Here is a 13,186-nt window from a genome sequence, read left to right on the forward strand (position 1 = left end):
CGTTGAAGAATGTGGACCATGACATTTTTCCAAAAATAGGAAATTGGTCCATTCTTGAACAAAGCAGAAATGCAAGCTCGGGTATGTAGCAGCATCAAAGAGAGACTAAATGAACAATGAAATTCCAAACACTTGAGGCAGGCTGACCCAGGTCCTTCCCCGCTGAAAAGGAAAACATCAGGTGGGGTTGCGATCTAACAACCACCTGGGATCCATTAGGGTCTCCATTATATCTGGGCTTCCATTTCTTTCCCAGCTCGCAAAAGCCTCTGAAGTGCGAGTGAGCGCCGAGATCGCAAGCCTGCCAAGGTTGTTAACCTGCAGGCATTTGTAATGTCGAGCGGGAGTTGCTTTATTAGCGGAGTGAAATAATCTCTACCAAAGTGGTTGAGATGATGACAGACCCAGATTTATGACCCCTGTAAAAGCCCCAGCATCGCGGCTGCTCCAGCATGCATCATGAAAACTAATAAGAAGTGGGACTCGCTGCCAATGGCATAAATTCATGCAGATTTTGATCTCGGAACATCTGCAAGGCTCGAATAATTTATGCTGCACTCTCCACGAAGGGGCTTACAAGCCCTCTGATAACTTGTTTTGGTCTGTTATGCAAGGAAGCCTCAGGTAATCCTTCGCCTCAGGGACAATACCTGTCAGAACCGCATCCAAAACCACAGAAAGTGCACATCAAAAGCCACAAATTCAGAAGCAGAGTCTGTTTGGTCTCTCCACAGCATCTGAAACGCCCGCATTTATCTACTGCTTGTGATGTGACTGGTGTAGTGGAATGATGAGTTCTTTTAATGTGATTTGGATGAAAACGAGAACGAGTCTGATAAGCGGCGAGTATTTATATCCATACGCATTCTTGTATCGCATGTCTTTCTACAGTACGCACACATACTATGTTTTGACATCTAACTGCTTATGAAACAGCTCAATTACTCCATTGTACACAAACACACTTCTCTGCGTGTGGCATCTCTAGTTTCAGTGCAATCTGCTTGATTGAAAACCTCTGCAGGCAAAGTGAATAGTTTGGGATTGGCACTCAAATGCTGGTAATTGAAGCATTGTTGTTGTCATTTGATGAACAATTTAAACCCACTGCATTTACAAGCCTATTTCTTTTGGTCAGGTAAAAAAAGGCCCACTAAAAGCTTTGTACGCTGTATGCCTCCACCCTCACATCTTTACAGACCCTTTGCAATCATTTCCGCAGATGTGGCAGCAGGTGAGCCCGGGCAAATATTCGCAGAGGCATTATAATGGGAGCTGGCATGCTACTGCCCTTCTAGAACAGGAATGAGTGGCTCTGACAAACCAGCAGATTCAGTAGATCACTTGCCAACACCTCGGCCAATGAACTTCAAGCATTAAATCACGCAAATATTTGATGATAGACCATTTCACCTGTGTAAACAGAGATACGGCGCCAAATATTCACTGCAGAGGAAGCATGAGCTCAGCCTGTGCATCTGCAAGACACAAGATTTATTTCCAAGCATTTCCGAGGTATTCATTAAATAAAAGTCATTGGATGAGGTTGTTTTGTGCTTTTGGGCAGGGATCACCAAAATCCTGGGTGAATCCAAATATGTAAAAATAAACACATAAAAATAAATAGCCTGTTAGCAGATCATTACTAGGATTACTCCAGAAAGCACAGTTAGAAAAACAAAGAGGGAAATGTGATACTATAATGTTTACTTGCTCAATAATGCAATATACTGCCAAGCTAGTCAGATTCTGGCTTTCACCAGTTTCACTCCTGCTCAATCCAAGACTTACAGTGCATAAAACATAATGTAGGCCTGCCCTCTGGAGGATGGGAGTGGAACTACACCACACTCCTGCCTCACTCAATCATAAAACGCAGAGATGAAAACTGGGTGAGTGTTCTGAGCCCTGATTCATGGTTACGACTTCAAGGCAATGATTCAGGGAAGACGGCGCTTACAACCAATAAACCGTGCATCTCTTGACCATTTAGCCTGCAGAAGCTAATGAGGCTTTAGCTGGAGAATATTTAATGGACTCTGCTGGCATGGTAATTAAGGGCAAATGACAGAATTGGGGAATGGGCACAATGGGGCCTGCGCAGTTAAAACCACTTAACATGATGGAGATTGTCAGGCTCAAGATCTTAATTCTAAGAACAGGGACTTTTTTTTCATCCCTTAAGCAAATTACTGGATTGAAACTAGACTACTAAGCAGTTTCTTTATATAAATAATTAGCTTTTCATCGTTGTAGTTTGAAAAACATGATACCAAAGTCATCACAATAACTGAAACTCCTTTAGTATTCATACAAGGTTTATAGTATAGCCCTGATATGCACACTGCAAAAGATTCTATGATCAATTAGTCCTGACAGCATATGTTTTTAGGTCATTGTAACTTATTAATCCACGTTAATCATGTTTAAACTTAATTGTATAAATTACACCAGCTATTTTAAGTCAGTTTAACATAATATAAGTTCAATGGACTTACTTAAGCTTAAAAATGTAAGGCAGCCAGGATTTTTTTTACAGTGCACCTGGGAACATAAAATCTACAACATAGTCCAAATATGTTGCTTAAAGGCTAACTTAACACTGACCAATGCAGAGACTGACCAAACTACAATAAAAACAAGTGCCACCCAATGCCAACAGAGAAACAAAACGATTTCCTGAAACTTGACAAACGTACCTGCAACTATTGGTCAGCATCTGTCAGTGGGGTTGGCCTACAAAGGATTAGTTGCAGTTTAAGTTGGTTATTAAAATGTTTTAAAAAAATTGCTGTTAATATCACCTTCAGACAATTCATGATGTAGCTGACTTACAGTATTTGTTTAGCAAAGAGCTTTTTTTCTTTAGCTGAACCTATGGTCCTTGGTGATTTGTGAAATGGAACTCAATGACTAATGGCAAACAGGGAACAAATACTGTAAAGGTTGAGTAAATTAGGATTTTTCTGTTTTTTGTGTTTGTTTGTTTTGTTTTGTTTTGTTTTGTTTGTTTCACAGATTTAGTTTTTGTTCTAATATACAGAATTATTAGAATAAAATCTTTGAAGTGCTTTCCGAGGTGTTGGAGTTGCAATTACAACCAAATCCAATGCTTTTAATTCTGGGATTGTCTGAACAAACGCATTTGTTGTCAAATACACAACATAAACAGCACCCATACTGTTTAACTACTGCCAAGAAACTACTTCTACTGTTAAAAAAAAAAAGGAATCCCCTAAATGTAAACTGTGGCTTGGAGAAATTACCTGTTACATTTAGAGCGAAATATATACTATTTGAAAAGAAAACTCAAACAATTTGACAAAATTTGGAATCTTTTTATTTGTGACCTTGAAATAAACTTGGAATAATGCATCAATTCTGTAATGTTGTAAAATGCTTTGTCATCATACTCTGTTCTTTAAACAGGTCTTTGTAAACAACCTGGCTTATGTGAGTGTTTTTTTAGATTATTATGAATTTCATATTTCATATTCATATTGTTTTTCCTTTAATTTTTAAAAAAAAAATTTTATTTGCTTTGCCTACGTTATATGTGGACAAAATATGTAAACAGAGAATCCTCTTCTTTCTATATCTGTCTTCCATAAAACTTATTTGACAAAAAATACTTTGTTGAATCAGCTTAAGGGTTGGAGCAAAACTGTGCAGAGCTGCAGCCCTCCAGGAATACAGTTTGAGACCTATGCCTTAAAGTATCATGTGGAGCCACTTTATCTTTGACTGTAGGACTTTGGCCCTCACACCTGAGACCGTAACTTCATCTAAAAATCTTCTTGAATGTTCTACTAAAGAAAAAAAAAAAGTCACCTACATCTTGTATGGCCAGAGGGTGTATAAATCAACAGCAAATTTCCATTTATCTTTTTAAGTACAACACCTCTGTGACAAGCTGTATTGTAATTTTCCATTGTTTTAGGATACTCTGAAGTCGTGATTGTATTTTTTTTTCACCATTATGTCTGGATAATTCCCTGTGCTGGTATGCTCAGACCGTTGACTCTCTCTGTGGGCACTTACACCCAGGACTCAGCCGTTTGTTGTGTAGATGACTCATAAATATTTCCTTCTGTTTTAAGCTAGCGTGGCAGATAGAAACTACCTCTCTGAAAGTCTCAAGCATGAAAGGTTAGATGGACAGCCACGGCTCCTCTGAGCATCCTATACCACCCGACACCTGCAAGCACCCGGAAACCATTTTTTTCAGGGCATTTGCATTTTGATCCAGGGCAAGCTGCCATCATTAAGGTGCAATCAAAGTCAGACGATGCTAAATCACAGCAACACAAACCTGCAAAAGCTACAGATGAAAGGGGGAAGATTAGAGAGATTTAAAGGATATTTAAAGCCATTAATCCAATACCTTGCCTTAGAAAAAAAGAGAAGGAAAGCAATTTAATTAACATCCAGGACAGCAAGCTGAAGGGATGTTACACACTTACACACTCACGTCAACATCAAAAGAGCCCAGCCTTGTTTTAACTCATTTTAGGTAATGAAATTAAATTCTGGTATATGAAAGCAAGGCTATTTTATGGATAGTTCTTCAAGTCTGGCATTTCAAGGTGAATTAGATAAAAAAAAATAAAAAAAAACATAATTGAAAATTATTACAGTGTTGTTGCTTGTTAAAAATCCAGCAAACTCTCACTTTGGAAAGACGTAGGCGAGAGTGTCCCTTTAACTCAACACTACAATAAACCCCTGTGTAGCTCTCGAAACACATGGTATTAATTTAGCTTTGCTTTTTTTCTTCTTCTTGCAAAGTGTTCTATGAGGGTTTGTTAAAGTTTACCAAATGTGGCTGTATTTCAAGGAAAGGAACAAATGCAGATGTAATTTTCCACTTTTACAGCCTGTTTATGTATTGTGAATTCCTTCCTAGGAGACGGGTGCTTTCATGTCTTAATTGGATTGTGTGACTGCGGCTTTGTCTAACAAATGCACATTTTCAATGCTAATGATCGACAGTCACAACCCTGAATTTGCCTAAAGCACTTTGACTGTGAGCCTAATGTGTAATGAATAAACTAATACCTTATGTTCTAGCAGGAACATGAAACATTTGAAACACCTCTAGAGCCGCACCTTCACCCTGCTGCTGGCCTCCTGCCGGAGGTATTAAATGAAGGAAGTAAACACTGAGAGCGGGTGCACAGACCTGCAGAATAGCTCAATCTAATCAGGAAATGATGATTAGTGAGAATGACACTTGGTTCATTAGTTCAATGACATGATCGTGCAATAAAAGTCACTGAAAGGTTTAATGATAAACAGTGATTGGCAGTCTGATTAACAGAAGCACTATAAGTATATCTTCAAAGCTAGTACAGTGATCAGCATAATTGAGTAGATCCCATTTTGAAAAGGAACATTTTTATCCATTTCTCAGTGAATATAGGCAATGTATTTTGGTCTATTTAAACAAAACATATTTATCAAAGATAGATTTATTAAAATAATATTTTAGTCACCAAACATATTTAGAAATTAAAAGATAGTTCAATTCAAGCTAAATATTGCTATATTTACTTTAAATATGTATTTAATATTTTTCTATAACACAAATTTGGCTTTACTAGTTTTTGAACCGTTATTGTACAGTAAGTATTTTGTTAGATATGCTCCAGATTTGGCTTCAGTACTGACTAATCTAATGTATATGCACAAATATAATATTGTATAGCATCCTATTATACAGTATTAATTTTAAAGATAGATTAGTGGAGGGTGTACTTATATATATACACTGAGCACCTTATATACACATCACATATTCAGGGCTATTGTTCACAGAGCATAGTGCAGTCCCAAAAGAGTCATTTTGTATTTTAAATCATTATATTCTGCCACTATCCATCAAATTACTAGGTTTTAGCCATTTGTCAGCAAGAAGTTGTAATGTTTATTTATATATAGCGCATTTATTGTGTATGGCAATACACCCAAAGCGCTTCACAATCATGAGGGGGGGTCTCTCCACACCACCACCAGTGTGCAGCATCCACTTGGATGATGCGACGGCTGCCACAGGACAACGGCGCCAGTGCGCTCACCACACACCAGCTATTGGTGGAGTGGAGGGACAGTGATAGAGCCAATTCGGTGGAGAGGGGATGATTGGGAGGCCATGATCGTAAGGGCCGATAGAGGGACTTTGGCCAGGACACCGGGGTTACACCCCTGCTCTTTCACGAGAAGTGCCATGGGATTTTTAATGACCACAGAGAGTCAGGACCTCGGTTTAACGTCTCATCCGAAAGACGGCGCCCACTGACAGTTTAGTGTCCCCTTCACTTTTACTGGGGCATTAGGACTCACACAGACCACAGGTTGAGCGCCCCCTGCTGGCCTCACTAACACCACTTCCAACAGCAACCTGGTGTTCCCTAGTGGTCTCCCATCCAGGTACTGACCAGGCTCAGCCCTGCTTAGCTTCAGTGAGTAACCGGTCTTGGGCTGCAGGGTGACATGGCTGTGACGAATAAATAAAACAAAATGCAGCACTATCAATTATTTTATCAATTTAATAAATAACGGTTGTGTGCAATGTTTGCATGTTTATAACCACATCAGAGCATAGTGGGGGTCGTGGGAGTCACAGGCTGAAAAGTTTGGAAACCCCATAGTTTTTATATTTAGTGTTAACTATACTGTACAGTTGAAGTCAGAATTATTAGCCCTCTGCTTATTTTTCCCCCAATTTCTTCTTAACAAAAAGTTTTCTTCAACACATTTCTGAACAAAATAGTTTATATAACTCATTTCTAATATCTGATTTATTTTATCTTTGCCATGATGACACTAAAAAATATTTAACTAGATATTTTTTTAAGACACTTCTGTACAGCTGAAAGTGGCAAAAAAATATATATGAAGCTTGAAATGCTTAGCTAGTTAAATTAGGTTTACTAGGCAGGTTAGGGTAATTAGGCAAATTATAGTATAACGGTGGTTTGTTCTGTAGACTGTCAAAAAATAGCCTAAAGGGGCTAATCATTTTGACCTTAAATTGTTCTTTAAAAAATTAAAAATTGCTTTTATTCTAGCTGAAATAAAACAAATAAGTCTTTCTCAAAAAGAAAAAAAAAATATTATCAGACATATTTTGAAAATTCCCTTGCCCTGTTAAACACCATTTGGGAAATATATATATAAAAAATAAATAAAAAAGAAAAATCAAAGGGGGGCTAATAATTCTGACTTCAACTGTAAATAGCAACAAAGAAATTTTATTACATTTTATATTTATATTGCATATTCATTTTAAGTTTTTATTAGAAAATAATGATACCCACAAATTAGGAACTAGTACTTTCATATAAGATAGTCCTGTCAAAATAAAGTGCACAGGCAGATTTTAGAGGTCACTTTATAAAAAAGGTTTAGATTACCTTTGCCAATAATTCTGGTAATTTAATAGAAGTTAAAGGTAATTGACAAAATCTCAAAGTGAATTTTTCATCCTACACATTATAATTATGATTGATTACACGTTCTTATACATCATTAAATATTTTTTAAATGTCATATGTGAAATTGATCAGTTATCAGTTATTGATCAGTTATCAGACATGCATTAAAGGCATAGGTCACTCATAAATGAAAATTACCTTACTGTCGCTTATGTGGTTGTAAAGCTTTATAAGCATCTTTCTTCTGTTGACTAGAAATAAATATATATTTTAAAGAATGGTGGTTCACTGTAAAAAAAATACTGGCTGTTCCACACCAAGGAGTTGAACACATTCAGCTTATTTTAAATAAGTAGTTTGAGCAAGCAGCAAAAATTGAGTGCTGGGACTAATCAATTTCCATAGTAAGAAAAATATTACTATAAACGTCAATGGGTGCCAGCGACAAAATATTATTCAAAATATCTTTCAAAATATCAAATAGATCTTGAACAAGTGAAGGTGAGTAGATAATGGCAGATTATTCATTTTTGTGTGAACTATGCCTTTAAATAGTCACCAGCTTATCTGCCACAATATTAATATCGGTACATCGAATTTATAAATGATAACCGTTCTGAAGTCCACATAAACTAAACAAATCAATGTTTTCTCCAGCGACTCCAGCCTGTTGGCCAGTTGAGGTCCTTAACGAAATAAAGGCCTAGAAAATACAACAAATAAGGGAAAACGTATAATGCTCTCCTCACCTTTCCCCTCAATTTACCTCTTAACAAGTCTGTGAAGGACCACAAGCTCTCGCCGCAGAGCAAGAGAAGCAGACAAAACCAAATCAAGAAAATACATTAGTCGCAGCCCTATTTCCAAGCAGCCAACCATCAATTCCGCAGGCTTATATATTCTGCTAAACCACGGACACAGCCCCATATGTCAGCCCTTAGCAGACATGTGAAATGCAGTGGATTTTCCATCGAGGCCTGGGGATTATTAAGAAGTTGAGCTTGGAAGAGAGGACGACCACATGTTTCTTGTTGAGCCCTGACCGGAAAAAAAGGGGAAGAAAGTAAAAAATGAGTTGATACACAAGGCATTAGTGGTTAACCAAGAGCTAATGAGGGAAAAAAAGAACAACAATGAGCTCAGATGTGACCGTTTAAATGTGCAGTTTAAGATTTCAACCCCTCCTGGCTCCACAATTACCTCGTGGTTTAAAAGTCCATTTGAAACGATCTCAACAAGATTAACTTTTTGTACCTGTGTGATCTAAATCGAACCCCCCAAACTAAAACGTCAAATTTCTTCAGAAGGAAATCACAACACAAGCCTCATGCATAAAAACTCCATCCACAGCCTGACATTAGCGGGACTCTCCTGCGGCCAGTCGATAAATCCTACAAAATAAAAGAGTCTCTTTCATTTTTGCAACCACCCCCCTCCTCATCCCAGGTGTTAGATGATGGATGATGAGGTCAGGGAGGCACAGATCACATGGCAAGGATCAGAGAAAAGTTGGGCAGGAGACATGTTGAATCCATCTAGCTGAAATCAGGCCCATGTGTCCTCCAGAGCCCAGTTATCCTATAAATGAACTTTATTGAGGCAACAAAGTGCATGGACCTCTGCAAAAACATTAAAAGGGTGACCAGAGGTGACCAGTCCAGGGTGGCTAATGAGAAAAGATGGGGGTTTCCATGGCGTTCTTTAAAAGGTACAAGCAGAAAAAAAGCATGGGCATTTTTTGTGACTCATCGTTGCAACTTCACAACAAATACGTTAAATAATCATTGGGAAAGTTCTAGTGTTTCTCACAAACGATACACAAGATCTGCTTACTTTATGTCTGTCACTGTGCTGTTTATCTGACGCAGCCGAGGCGGAGATTGAGGCACACTCTGACAGACACGTGCAATGGTGGGCAGGGAGAAATAGCATTAAAGGCACAGGCAACAAAAACAGCTATACTGAGTTCAGAGCAAAAAATCCAACATTCTAAAAGGTATAATAAATAATCTAAGGGGTGTTTTGAGCTGAAAGTTTACAGACAAATTTTGGAGACAGAAAAGTCTTATACTAAATCTTGAAAAGGGGTAAAATAGGTGCCCTTTAACACACTTGTGGTATATGCGTTTGGTTGTGCTTTAAAAACCACTATTCAACACCATTAAAAAGCATAGAAAATTTTATAATAAAATAAAAATAAATAAATAAATTGTCTCCAATAGTCTGACAGAAAAAAAGTCATATACATCAAGAAAGAACTATTCCTTTAAGAGGAGGAGTATCCGATTACAAGTTTTGTTTTGAAATTACATTCTAAATTCTAAACATTCTAAATCCCATTTGTGGGGTGGTTCTCCCTGTTGGGCACATAAATAACTGTTTGCTCATTGGGATAAGACATTGAAAGAGATGAGAACCACCCAAAAGGTAAGGTTAAAAAATCTGATTAAAATAATGTAAAATAAAATGTGAAAAACAGATAAAAAGGGCACTGGCATAACACAAAGTGTTCTGTGGTCAAAGCGAGCGTGAATTACAATCTCAAGAGTGAGCTACTAACCACATTAAAGCAACATGAATGGGTTTGATCACCCCAATCCCAGTCTGCCCACCTACCAGGGGGCCAGCTAAACAACAGGGTTACGCTGTGATCCTTATGGACGTGATTAATGGTAGAAAGAAGAGAACGAGAGGGGAGTGATGGGAGGATGTCTGGTTCTGCTTACGGTCCTGGAAATGAGATTAAAGGGAAAGCTCCAAACAGATTGAATTGTATTTGCCATAATTGCTGAGAACAGCTTATGCAGGGCAGGCCACAAATAACAGACTCATAAAAACAAGAGAGTGCGAGGGAAGGAAGGGGGAGAGAGGGAGTCAGTGCAAAAAAAGAGCTATCATTTAAGCAATCAAGCACACAACAACATCAAATTAATTAGGTGTGGGATGATTTTTACAGTGTTGGAAAATAACCTTCAGCATCTTTAATAACACAGTGTTTTTATTGTTATTATAGCATTTGAATAAAACCAAACCTCTAATATCTTACTGAATCCTGAAAAATAAAGTCTGACAATTCCTCTCGTTCTGAAGCTGCTTCCTCTTTGCCCTTCTCTCTGTTAATCTCTCCTGCCCTGGTGAAATAGTATCATTTAACATCTAATGTCTTGGAGAATGCGGTTCCTTTATAACCCAAAACTGTCTCAGCCAATTCTCCCCGTTGGTTTACTCTGAAGCTCAGCCTAGTAGACATCTTGATTGGCTCTATAAGACTCGTCTTTTAATGTATGCAACTCTCTTTAATGTATGCAAATTTAGAATTCATATCAGACAAAAACTACTTTAGATATAACTTTTTACTCATTAATACATCTGTGGTCAAGCATTTGATTAACTCAAACTCCTTTACCCGTTAAATCACAGTTGCTTCTCTTAGTTCTCTTACACCTGACAAAAGTCTTGTCGCCTATCCAAGTTTTAGGAACAGCAAATATCTTGACTTCTAGTTGATCATTTGATATCAGGAGTGGCTTATATGAAAGGCAATGGCCTCTAGATTACGCTTATTTTACCATAATAAAAAAGGGTCATGATTTTTGACTATTTAATTAGGACAGTAAGGTCTGACTTTGCTTAGACAAAAGTCTTGTCACTTAACAGAAATAATGTCCAGTATAGAATATAAAGTCATGGTGCAGAGGAAAACGAATTAATATTGTGTATATGAATCTCATGAGCTCGGAGGACCGCATCCATACATGTCTGCAATGACTCAAATCACTTATTAATAAAGTCATCTGGAATGGCAAAGAAAGCGTTCTTGCAGGACTCCCTGAGTTCATCAAGATTCTTTGGATTCATCTTCAATGCCTGCTCCATCAATGCTCATGTCTGGTGACTAGACTGGCCAATCCTGGAGCACCTTGTCCTCCTTTGCTTTCAGGAACTTGAATGTGAAGGCTGAAGTATGAGAAGGAGCGCTATCCAGCTGAAGAATTTGCCCTCTCCTGTGGTTTGTAATGTAATGGGTAGCGCAAATGTCTTGATACCTCAAGCTGTTGATGTTGCAATCCACTCTGCAGATCCCTTGCACGCCCCCATACTGAAAGTAACCCCAGACAATGATTTTACCTTCACCAAACTTGACTGATTTCTGTGAGTTTTGGGTCCATGCGGGCTCCAACAGGTTTTCTGCAGTATTTGTGATGATTAAGATGCAGTTCAACAAATAATTCATCTAAAAAATCTATATTCTGCCACTTTTGTCAAATGATAAACAAGAAGTTACTATTTGTCAATATTATTGTCGATGACAAGACTTGTCAGGTAGTGTACACCTGCACGCAGCCTTTTGATACAGTTTGCCATTCTGTATTGTCATTTTGTCCGCTAGAGATTGGCATTACTGACACCTCACACTTACAGTGGCTAGGCTCTTATCGCTTGGACAGGCACAGTTCATTAGTATTGATAAATGATAATCTGTTCTTAGTCCACTATTTTTCTTAATCTATGCACTTAAAAGAATTACATTTGTTGTTTGTTTAAACTACTTATTCAAAATAAGCTGAAACACAATTTTTGAGTACTTAATTGTTTTTTGTTCAATCCACTTAAATTTCTAAAAATTAATAAGTTAACTTACAGTAATGCCTTCATGTTTTCCCAACTCAAATCTATTGTCTGGAAGACAGCGTTTTTACAGTGCTTCTCTGGGTCCAATCATCCAGGGTATAATGTTTATTCCTAGTCTCTGTTTTGAATCCCATATCAAACAAATCCTGTTTCTATCACCTTAATAGTGTCCATCTATGACCTTCTTTAAATAATAAAGAACCTGAAATGTTGTTCATGTTTATTATGTCACATTCAGATTATTGTAACTCTTGGTTCTATGGCCTGCTCAATAAAGACAGAAATCACTTGCAGCTAATCAATAAATAAAAAAATAAATAAATCAAATGAACACTCTTAAAAAAAAAAAAAACAATCAAAAATCAACAACTATTTTGGCTCCCAATCACCTATCGTATTCAGTTTGCATTTCTTGTTTTAATTTTCAAGGCCCTTAATAGTTTGCCAACTTCCTGTTTCAGAATTAATTGTACCTTACCCTATATGCCCCTGCTCGTACTCTGAGATGTAGCTCTGAAAATCTGCTGCTGTAACCAAATTCTGACAAAACAGTGTGGGTGGTAGGGCTGTGTTTCTGCTGCCAAGTTCTGGAAAGAAGTACCACAAGGTCTTTTGGTTATTTCCTCAGTCCAGACATTTAAAACTGCTCTCATAACTCAATTAATTACATTATGTTTTCTTAATTGATTTATTGCCTTAACTTTATGCTTTGTAACTCATCTGCATACAGTATTATTTCATCTTTGTCGACTAATAAGCGGTCCATGTTGCATGCTATTTGAGCACACTTCTGTATTTGTGTTGTCCATGTTGTATACTATTTGTGTACACTTGCATTTTGCCTTTTTCAGTTTGTTTTCTATTTATCTTATGTAAAGTGTCCTTGGGTGTTTGAAGGGCGCTATACAAATAAAACATTATTATAGTAGTTGATATGCAGGAAAAGTGCAACATAGGCTCTTTCAGAAAATTGTGATCTATATATACACATTTCGGGAGATCATGAATTATGTAGCCGGAAGTATGTATAGGTGTATTTCATATTTAAATTGAACGCTACGGGGCGGTATGCAGTTCCTTTTCGTGCTCACCAGCTGACTACTTACCTCTATAGACTG

Source organism: Danio rerio, chromosome 7 (assembly GCF_052040795.2).
Source record: "Danio rerio strain M-AB ecotype USA chromosome 7, GRCz13ab, whole genome shotgun sequence".
In the NCBI taxonomy this organism is placed as follows: Eukaryota; Metazoa; Chordata; class Actinopteri; order Cypriniformes; family Danionidae; genus Danio; species Danio rerio.